The 11,811-nt window shown below is 44.2% G+C and overlaps 1 protein-coding gene across 2 annotated transcripts in view; it reads left to right on the plus strand.

Moving 5' to 3' along the window:
- LOC130275340 (uncharacterized) overlaps positions 1 to 11,811 on the plus strand; it is a 505,363-nt gene that overhangs the window by 484,541 nt on the left and 9,011 nt on the right. The gene's annotated exons all lie outside the window — the stretch shown is intronic.

Genomic DNA, 11,811 nt, shown 5'->3' on the forward strand with positions numbered 1-11,811 from the left:
TCTGCAGCATGCGCTCCTTACTGAGCACCGGGTCCTGTCCTGATCGGACCCCCCATGATCAGCTACTTATCCATTATCTTGTGGATAGGGGATAAGTACATTTTCACCGGACATCTCCTTTACGGACTGCGTCGGGAACACTGGGGGTCCCACTAAACAGGGATGAGCACAGGTTGACTAGAAAGGGGGCTTGAGCCCCTGCCCTTTTTATGTTCCTCCTATAAGTGCCCTGGGCAATCTGGCATCATTATTTGGGCATTTTTGTATAAATAATGATAAGAAGTGCCCTTTTTTTTTTTTTATTCAGCCCCTGCACCCCAAAATGTTTATGCATGTCCCTGTGACTAAAAGCTGATCGGTGGGGGTCCGACCATTAGGAGGACCCCGAGAAACGGGACATGATTTTCCCAGGAATGAACGGTGTGTTTTTTTAATGGGACCATCGAACGTTTCCAAGATCCGATCTCGGGAGTTTTTGGGGTGACAAATTATGTTCTTATTACCTTAGCGGCCAGACCCACACCATAGGATAATGCAGTGTTTCCCGACCAGTGTGCCTCCAGCTGTTGCAGAACTACAACTTACAGCATGCCCGGACAGCCGTTGGCTGTTCGGGCATGCTGGAAGTTGTAGTTCTGCAACAGCTGGAGACACACTGGTCGGGAAACACTGCCTTATCCTATGGTGGAAGTTGTAGTTCTGCAACAGCTGGAGGCACACTGGTCGAGAAACACTGCCTTATCCTATGGTGGAAGTTGTAGTTCTGCAACAGCTGGAAGTTGTAGTTCTGCAACAGCTGGAGGCACACTGGTCGAGAAACACTGCCTTATCCTATGGTGGAAGTTGTAGTTCTGCAACAGCTGGAGGCACACTGGTCGGAAAACACTGCCTTATCCTACGGTGGAAGTTGTAGTTCTGCAGCAGCTGGAAGTTGTAGTTCTGCAACAGCTGGAGGCACACTGGTCAAGAAACACTGACTTATCCTATGGGGGAAGTTGTAGTTCTGCAACAGCTGGAGGTCCACAGTTTAAAGACCACCGTCCTATAGCCACAAATCATGAGTGTAACACATTTAGGCCATAAGTGATGCAATATGAATCCCTTCCCCCGCCCACTAATTGTATAATGGGGGGTGGGGGGGTTGTATTATTTTACAGGAACCCATCAGAATAAACAGCGGGTTATTAATTTCATCTTCCCGCACGCGCCGGGTCACTGCAACCCATCACAGAAAAGGAATTTTCTCATTCGAGGTTAATAAGTAGCCATTTGTTTTAATGGTGGAATGCTGTTATTTATTTATTTATTTATTTTTTACACAATGTGCGTTGCACAATACAGGAGCAGATTACATCTGGCGCGGTTTCTCCGATAAGAGGTTCTGTTAAGATCTCAGCCGGTAATAGATTACGGTGATTTGACAGGAATCCATTACCTCCCGATGCAGAGTGGCCTCGCGCCTCCCGCTCACAATAGTAATTGTCCGTAGGACTGGGGAGCGGACCAACAAGCAAGTAGTAAACTCTTATTATTTCACATAAACTTTCAATCTATTAGGAACAGTTATTGCGAAGCCGGGGGGGGAGGGGGGGGTGCAAATAGTTTCGCGAGCGGCGCCGGAGAAACCGATTGCAAATCAGAAAGGAAAGAAAACAAGAACAAAAAAATTACACATAAATATATATATATCTATATACACACATATATGTAATTTTTTTTTGTTATTGTTTTTTTTCCTTTCTGAATTGCAATCGGATTCCCCCGCGCCGCTGGCGAAACTATTTGCACCCCCCCCCCCTCCCCCCCCGGCTTCGCAATAACTGTTCCTAATAGATTGAAAGTTTATGTGAAATAATAAGAGTTTACTACTTGCTTGTAGTATTTATTTATATTATTTATATATATATATATATATATATATATGTGTGTATGTGTGTGTAAATATATATATATATATATATATTATCAGTGGCGTTGCTAGGGTTGGTGTTACCCAGTGCGGTAGAAAATGGTGTCACCCCATACCTCCCCCCCCCCCCCTCCCCCCAGTAAGTTTTTAGCCTGTTGTGATAGACACCACTGTTGTAGCGCATTGTGAGAAATTCCAGTATAATAATCAGATATACCAGTTGCCACAGAATAGGAAAGTGTTAAAGAAGTTTTCACCATTTAAATATACAGCTCCCAGAATTACTTAAAGGGATACTCCACTGGAAAACATGTACTTTTATATCAACTGGTGCTAGAGAGTTAAACAGATTTTTAAATTACTTCTATTTAAAATCTTAATCCTTACAGTACTTATAAGCTGGTGTATGCTCCACAGGAAGTTACATAATTAGTACGGTCAAAAAAAGACATACGTCCATCAAGTTCAACCAGGGAATTAAGGGGTAGGGGTGTGGCGCGATATTGGGGAAGGGATGGGATTTTATATTTCTTCATAAGCATTAATCTTATTTTGTTCCAGGAATGTATCTAATCCTGTTTTAAAGCTGTTAATTGTTCCTGCTGTGACCAGTTCCTGAGGTAGACCGTTCCATAAATTCACAGTCCTCACGGTAAAGAAGGAGTGTCGCCCCTTGAGACTAAACTTTTTCTTCTCCAGACGGAGGGAGTGCCCCCTCGTCCTTTGGGGGGGTTTAACCTGGAACAGTTTTTCTCCATATTTTTTGTATGGGCCATTAATATACTTATATACGTTTATCATATCCCCCCTTAAACGTCTCTTCTCAAGACTAAACAATTGTAACTCCTTTAATCGCTCCTCATAGCTAAGATGTTCCATGCCCCATATTAGTTTATTCGCGCGTCTCTGCACCCTTTCCAACTCCGCAGTGTCCCTTTTATGGACAGGTGCCCAAAACTGAACAGCATATTCCAAGTGAGGCCGTACCAATGCTTTATAAAGGGGGGAGTATCATGTCCCTGTCCCTTGAGTCCCTGTCCAAGTTGTGTAGTTCTTTCCAGTCTGTCCACAGTGCTCTGTCTGTCCATGTTAGGAACTGTCCAGAGCAGGATAGGTTTGCTATGGGGATTTGCTCCTACTATAGACAGTTCTTGACATGGACAGAGGTGTCAGCACAGAGCACTGTGGTCAGACAGAAAAGAAATTAGAAAAGAACTTCCTGTGAATCGCTTATACAGCAGCTAATAAGAACTGGAAGGATTAAGATTTTTAAATTGAAGTAATTTACAAATCTGTTTAACTTTGTAGCACCAGTTGATTAAAAAAAAAATGTTTTCCAGTAGAGTACCCCTTTATACAGTGGTGAGGTTATGCTGGGAGTTGTAGTTTCACTCACCATAACTGTAGAACTGACAAGCGACTACAGCTCTGATAGGACATAGAGAGGAGAATGTACATTGATATCAGTGACTACAGGTGACATCTTCTCTATAGTGAGGAGAATACACAATGATATCAGTGACTACAGGTGACGTCTTCTCTATAGTGAGGAGAATACACAATGATATCAGTGACTACAGGTGACATCTTCTCTATAGTGAGGAGAATACACAATATCAGTGACTACAGGTGACATCTTCTCTATAGTGAGGAGAATACACAATGATATCAGTGACTACAGGTGACGTCTTCTTTATAGTGAGGAGAATACACAATGATATCAGTGATTACAGGTGACGTCTTCTCTATAGTGAGGAGAATACACAATGATATCAGTGACTACAGGTGACATCTTCTCTATAGTGAGGAGAATACACAATGATATCAGTGACTACAGGTGACGTCTTCTCTATAGTGAGGAGAATATACAATGATATCAGTGACTACAGGTGACGTTTTCTCTATAGTGAGGAGAATGTACAATGATATCAGTGACTACAGGTGACGTTTTCTCTATAGTGAGGAGCATATACAATAATATCAGTGACTACAGATGACGTCTTCTATATAGTGAGGAGAATACACAATGATATCAGTGACTACAGGTGATGTCTTCTCTATAGTGAGGAGAATACACAATGATATCAGTGATTACAGGTGACGTCTTCTCTATAGTGAGGAGAATACACAATGATATCAGTGACTACAGGTGACATCTTCTCTATAGTGAGGAGAATACACAATGATATCAGTGACTACAGGTGACGTCTTCTCTATAGTGAGGAGAATGTACAATGATATGAGTGACTACAGGTGACATCTTCTCTATAGTTAGGAGAATACACAATGATATCAGTGACTACAGGTGACGTCTTCTCTTTAGTCTTCCCTTATCTTAATTCAGATGGTACGTACCGCCTGGTCCAGCTAAAACGTCTCTCTGCAAAATGTGACGCCCAGATGACTCCTCACTATGTCAGCGCATTCTCATCCTCTATATGAAAACAAGTATTATTATAAACCTGCCAGACACTGTATCCTCTAAATATAATACTACTGTACACTATATTCTGATTATATACCTTCCATACACCATACCCACTGAATATAATACTACCACATACTGTACCCCTGAATATAATACCCACACACACTGCACTCTCTGAATATAATACTGCCACACACTGCGCCCTCTGAATAGAATACTACCACACACTGTACCCTCTGAATATAATACAAACACATACTGTACCCTCTGAATATAATACTACCACAAACTGCGCCCTCTGAATATAATACCACAACCGCAGTAACACCACTCAACATCCGTTAGCTGATGCTATTACCACGGGAGGGGGGTATTGGTGGTGTTCCTAGTGGATGATGGGGGTGCTACTACTGGGGGGGTGTTGCTGGAGGATGATGAGGGTGCTACTGGCCAACCCCCCTGGCAGTATTACACCCATCATGCATCAGCAGGATCATCCTCCTGGCAGGAGCACCGCCATCATCCACCATCAGGATCTGAGGATGAGGGTGCTACTGCCAAGGGGGGGGGGGCATTAGGTAGGCAGCAGTTCCCCCCACATTAGGTAGGTAGCAGTTTCCCCACATTAGGTAGCATATTTCCCCCACATTAGGTAGCACAGATTCCCCACATTAGGTAGCAGTTTTCCCACATTAGGTAGCATAGATTCCCCACATTAGGTAGCATAGACTCCCCACATTTGGTAGCACAGATTCCCCACATTAGGTAGCAGTATCCCCACATTAGGTAGCATAGACTCTGCACTTTTGGTAGTAGTTTCCCCACATTAGGCCGCAGGTTCGGTTCCCCACAATGGGTCAAAGTCTCCCCACATTAGATCGCTGGTTCAACCCCCCCCCCCCCCCACACAAAAAAAAAACCACATACAACACAGAGAGACACACACTCACAGACACACACACAGTCACACAGTCACACACACACACACAGAGTCACATACACACACACACACAGAGTCACACAAACACACACAAACGGTCACACACACACAGAGAGTCACACAAACACACACACACACAGTCACACACACACACAGAGTCACATACACACAGATTCACATACACACACAGACAGTAACACACACAGACAGAGATAGAGACAGACAGAGAGAGACACACACACACTCATCCATCCAGCGCAGCGATCCTTCTCTCCGGGCGCCCTGCGAGTGACGTCACTGACGCGTCCTCCTGCGCGGCCATGCAGTGTGACCGAAGACGTGGGAGCGGAGGCCGGGCACAGTGCTGGTGAAGGCGAGGGGGGGGGGGTGCTAACGGACGGGCGCACAGCGCAGGTGAAGACCGGGGGGGGGGTGCTGACGGACGGGAGGCCGGTCGGGCACAGATGGGGGGGTGTCGGTGTAGCTGGGGAGGGGGGTTGGTTGGTTGCTGCGGAGCGTCTTGGTGTCACCCCATTAGGTTGGTGTCACCCGGTGCGGGCTGCAGCCCTCGCACCCGGGTCGCAACGCCACTGGGTCTAAGAAAGGATAGGAAGAGATGGCAGTGGGTTGGCAAAATGAATAGCTATCAAAAATTGTATTTGAATAAAACTATGACTTACAAATATAATGTTCACACAAATTGTGCTGGCATCAGTGTGTTTTTGTGTGATTTCCCCTGATAGGAAGTTGTGTAGTCCTCTCACTGTCAGAGTGGTGATGTCTCAGCAGCTACCCAGCTCCCCCCTCTCTTCAGACAGGAAGTTGTGTAGTCCTCTCATTGTCAGTATGGTGTTGTCTCAGCAGCTCCCCAGCTTATTTCTCCTTATAAGAAGTTGTGCAGTCCTATCTTTATCAGTGCGGTGTTATCTCAGAAGCTCCATGGCTTCCCCCTCTTCCTGACAGGAAGTAGTGTAGTCCTCTCATCGTTAATGTGACATTGTCTCAGCAGCTCCATGGCTCCTCCCTCTCTCCTGTCAGGAAGTTGTGTGGTCCTGGGGGCTGAGAAAAGAGTAAGCGGGAGATAACACATCAGTGTGGGGGCAGGGTTTTGGCATGGTAATGCTGGAGCGCAGGGAAGATGAGCAACCTATCACTGCTGGGGCTTCAGGAGACTGGGAAGCTGGGTGGCACTTATTATGTGTGCCACCCAGATTTCCCAGTCTCCTGAAGAGCTCCAAATGCTGCTTTAACAGACAATTATGCTCTCCAGCAGACTGGGAAAGGTGGGTCACAGGCAGTACACAGTACAGAACTCACAGTACTCCCCCAGCTTTCCCAGTCTCCTAAAGGGTGAAGCAGCGATATATTGTTGTTCCTTGGACAACACCGGGTATATTAAATATTCTTATCCTCCTTGTCATTTGTGCAAAAAAATTCCGGTAATGTATAAGTGGATGGAGGTCACATGGGTCACTAAACAGCATAAAGGTCTATTCACACTGCAGAAATTCCGCCATAAGGGTACGTTCACACGCGCGGATTTTTTTGCGGGTTTCTCGCTGCGTATTTGAAAGGGGGCGGGCTCTTCTCGGCTGTCCGCAGCAGATTTTCCGCGGTGGAAATTACGATGCGGAAAATCCGCCGCAGTCCCTCCTGACTTCAACGGTGCTTGCGGCGTAAATTCCGCCGGGGAAAATCTGCTGCGGACAGCCGAGAAGACCCCGCCCCCTTTCAAATACGCAGTGGGAAACCCGCAAAAAAAAATCAGTGCGTGTGAACGTACCCTAAAGGGGTACTCCGGTGGAAAACTTTTTTTTTTTTTTTTTATTCAACTGGTGCAAGAAAGTTAAACATATTTGTAAATTACTTCTATTAAAAAATCTTAATCCTTCCAGCACTTATTAGCTGCTGAATACTACAGAGAAAATTTTCTTTTTGAAACACAGAGCTCTCTGCTGACACCTCTGTCCATTTTGCTGTTTCCAATATGCTGTTTTCTATGGGGTTTTATATATCAACTGGCTCCAGAAAGTTAAACAGATTTGTAAATTATTTCTATTAAAAAATCTTAATCCTTCCAGTACTTATGAGCTTCTGAAGTTAAGGTTGTTCTTTTCTGTCTAAGTGCTCTCTGATGACACATGTCTCGGGAAACGCCCAGTTTAGAAGCAAATCCCTATAACAAATCCCTATAGAGCACTTAGACAGAAAAGAACAACCTTAACTTTAGAAGCTCATAAGTACTGAAAGGATTAAGATTTTTTTAAGAGAAGTAATTTACAAATCTCTTTAACCTTCTGGAGCCAGTTGATATATAAAAAAAAGTTTTTTTTCCTGGAATACCCCTTTAACTCTGCGCCTGGTATAAGAATCAAGCTCCATCTCTTTGCACTTCTGACTTTCCCATAAAATGTTCTACAGACTGGAAACGATACAAAACGTAAGAGGAAGAAGGAGCCGAAAAGTAAAGTGAAGAACTGGATCCATCTACCAGGTATCGTTCCACACCGGAGGCCAACGTCTGGGTTAAATAGCGTCTGCACTTGTGTAGTCAGAGACGCTGCTAAACCAATTATCAGGGGAATAATAATGGCGGCTCCGGACGACAGCGCTCCCTGTTACATCCAAATTAGTCGCTGGCGAGAGACATTAGCAGAGACGGGAACATTAGAATTATACAAGGAAATTAGGAAACCTCTACGAGATCTCTGGGTAAAACATTAGGCACCAGAACCAAAGGAAATGAGGTCATGATAGATTTATTTACTTCCCGCTGCTTCTATAGCACCAACATATTCCGCAGCGCTGTACAGAGATTATCATCACAATATGGGCGTAGGTATCGGGGGCAAAGCTTCTATAGGGCCCGGCAAAAAAGAGGGCAAATTACTGCTCTGATAGTGATGACTATAGACAATGGAATAAAAATGGCCTCATACTGAGATTTCTCCCTGTACTGTGACATCACTGTGTGTATGATCCCTGTACTGTGACATCACTGTGTATTATCTCTGTACTGTGACATCACTGTGTATTATCCCTGTACTGTGACATCACTGTGTGTATTATCCCTGTACTGTGATATCACTGTGTATTATCTCTGTACTGTGACATCACTGTGTGTATTATCCCTGTACTGTGACATCACTGTGTGTATTATCTCTGTACTGTGACATCACTGTGTATTATCCCTGTACTGTGACATCACTGTGTATTATCTCTGTACTGTGACATCACTGTGTGTATTATCCCTGTACTGTGACATCACTGTGTGTATTATCTCTGTACTGTGACATCACTGTGTATATTATCCCTGTACTGTGACATCACTGTGTATTATCCCTGTACTGTGACATCACTGTGTGTATTATCCCTGTACTGTTACATGACTGTATGTATTATCCCTGTACTGTGACATAACCTTGTATTATCCCTGTACTGTGACATCACTGTGTATATTATCCCTGTACTGTGACATCACTGTGTATATTATCCCTGTACTGTGACATCACTGTGTATTATCCCTGTACTGTGACATCACTGTGTGTATCATCCCTGTACTGTGACATCACTGTGTATTATCCCTCTACTGTGACATCACTGTGTGTATTTTCTCTGTACTGTGACATCACTGTGTATTATCCCTGTACTGTGACATCACTGTGTGTATTATCCCTGTACTGTGACATGACTGTGTGTATTATCTCTGTACTGTGACATAACTGTGTATTATCCCTGTACTGTGACATGACTGTGTATATTATCCCTGTACTGTGACATCACTGTTTGTATTATCCCCGTACTGTGACATCACTGTGTGTATTATCCCCGTACTGTGACATCACTGTGTATATTATCCCTGTACTGTGACATCACTGTGTATTATCCCTGTACCGTGACATCACTGTGTATATTATCCCTGTACCGTGACATCACTGTGTGTATTATCCCTGTACTGTGACGTCACTGTGTATTATCCGTGTACTGTGACATCACTGTGTGTAATATCCGTGTACTGTGACATCACTGTGTGTACTATCCCTGTACTGTGACGTCACTGTGTGTATTATCCCTGTACTGTGACGTGACTGTGTGTATTATCCCTGTACTGTGACATCACTGTGTATTACCCTGTACTGTGACATCACTGTGTGTATTATCTCTGTACTGTGACATCACTGTGTGTATTATCTCTGTATTGTGATATCACTGTGTGTATTATCTCTGTACTGTGACGTCACTGTGTATTATCCCTGTACTGTGACGTCACTGTGTGTATTATCCCTGTACTGTGACGTCACTGTGTGTATTATCCCTGTACTGTGACATCACTGTGTGTATTATCCCTGTACTGTGACATCACTGTGTGTATTATCCCTGTACTGTGACATCACTGTGTATTATCCCTGTACTGTGACATCACTGTGTATTATCCCTGTACTGTGACATCACTGTGTGTATTATCCCTGTACTCTGACATCACTGTGTGTATTATCCCTGTACTGTGACGTCACTGTGTGTATAATCTCTGTACTGTGACATCACTGTGTATTATCCCTGTACTGTGACATCACTGTGTATATTATCCCTGTACTGTGACGTCACTGTGTGTATTATCCCTGTACTGTGACGTCACTGTGTGTATTATCCCTCAACTGTGACATCACTGTGTGTATTATCCCTCAACTGTGACACCACAGTGTGTATTATCCCTGTACTGTGACGTCACTGTGTATTATCCCTGTACTGTGACATCACTGTGTGTATTATCCCTGTACTGTGACATCACTGTGTATTATCCCTGTACTGTGACATCACTGTGTATATTATCCCTGTACTGTGGCATCACTGTGTATTATCCCTGTAATGTGACATCACTGTGTGTATTATCCCTGTAATGTGACATCACTGTGTGTATTATCCCTGTAATGTGACATCACTGTGTGTATTATCCCTGTACTGTGACATCACTGTGTGTATTATCCCTGTACTGTGACATCACTGTGTATTATCCCTGTACTGTGACATCACTGTGTATTATCCCTGTACTGTGACATCACTGTGTATTATCCCTGTACTGTGACATCACTGTGTGTATTATTCCTGTACTGTGACATCACTGTGTGTATTATCCCTGTACTGTGACATCACTGTGTATTATCCCTGTACTGTGACATCACTGTGTATATTATCCCTGTACTGTGACATCACTGTGTATTATCCCTGTAATGTGACATCACTCTGTGTATTATCCCTGTAATGTGACATCACTGTGTGTATTATCCCTGTACTGTGACATCACTGTGTATTATCCCTGTACTGTGACATCACTGTGTGTATTATTCCGGTACTGTGACCTCACTGTGTATTATCTCTGTACTGTGACATCACTGTGTGTATTATCCCTGTACTGTGACATCACTGTGTGTATTATTCCTGTACTGTGACGTCACTGTGTGTATTATCCCTGTAATGTGACATCACTGTGTGTATTATCCCTGTACTGTGACATCACTGTGTGTATTATCCCTGTACTGTGACATCACTGTGTGTATTATCCCTCTACTGTGACATCACTGTGTGTATTATTCCTGTACTGTGACGTCACTGTGTGTATTATCCCTGTACTGTGACATCACTGTGTGTATTATCCCAGTACTGTGACATCACTGTGTATTATCCCTGTACTGTGACATCACTGTGTGTATTATCCCTGTACTGTGACATCACTGTGTCTATTATTTCTGTACTGTGACGTCACTGTGTGTATTATTTCTGTACTGTGACGTCACTGTGTATTGCTAAATACAATATAGTGACTCCATGATGACCAAAGTAGTGAATGAGAGACCTGACCCCAGAGGTTCAACAATTATGGCTGGTTTCCTCCTCTCGTCTGATAAAAAATAATCGCCTAAAAGGGGTACTCAGCCTCTAGACTTTTTATCTTATCCTTCACCAGATGAGAAGGCCGTTGGGTCCCTGTGCGATCTCCAGGTCGGCACCATGGCATTTTGAAATGTTATGTTCAGAACGTTGGCTTTGGGCGGCCGTAGTTGTTATCTCACACCGCGCCCCCTCCATTCAGGTCTATGGGAGGGGGCGTGACGCCCGAAACCGGCGTTCTGAACACAAATGTGCCGGCCACAGTGCCGGCCTGGAGATCGCGAGGGGTACCAAAGGCCTTCTCGTCTGGTGAAGAATATTTGTCTTAAAAGAATACTCCACCCCTAGGCATCTTATCCCCTCCATGCCCCCTCACCCATGTTCAGCACTCCAGGCTGCCAGGCCTGAGATAGCAGTGGGTTCCAGCGGCCGGACCCCTGCGATTAGACATCTAAAGGATGGGGGATAAGATGTCTAAGGACAGAGTACCCCTTTTAATTCCCGTTTTGTCTCTGCACTAGGGCACCATTAAACTGAAGCCAAGCTTGTTACGGATACATTATAATGGAGACCTGCTCTTGATCCCCATTTATCTGCCTTAGAACTCTTTAAAGTGCGGCCCCGCTGCACCCTGCGAGTCAAAGTCCC

The sequence above is a fragment of the Hyla sarda genome, chromosome 6 (genome assembly GCF_029499605.1).
Source record: "Hyla sarda isolate aHylSar1 chromosome 6, aHylSar1.hap1, whole genome shotgun sequence".
Lineage (NCBI taxonomy): Eukaryota > Metazoa > Chordata > Amphibia > Anura > Hylidae > Hyla > Hyla sarda.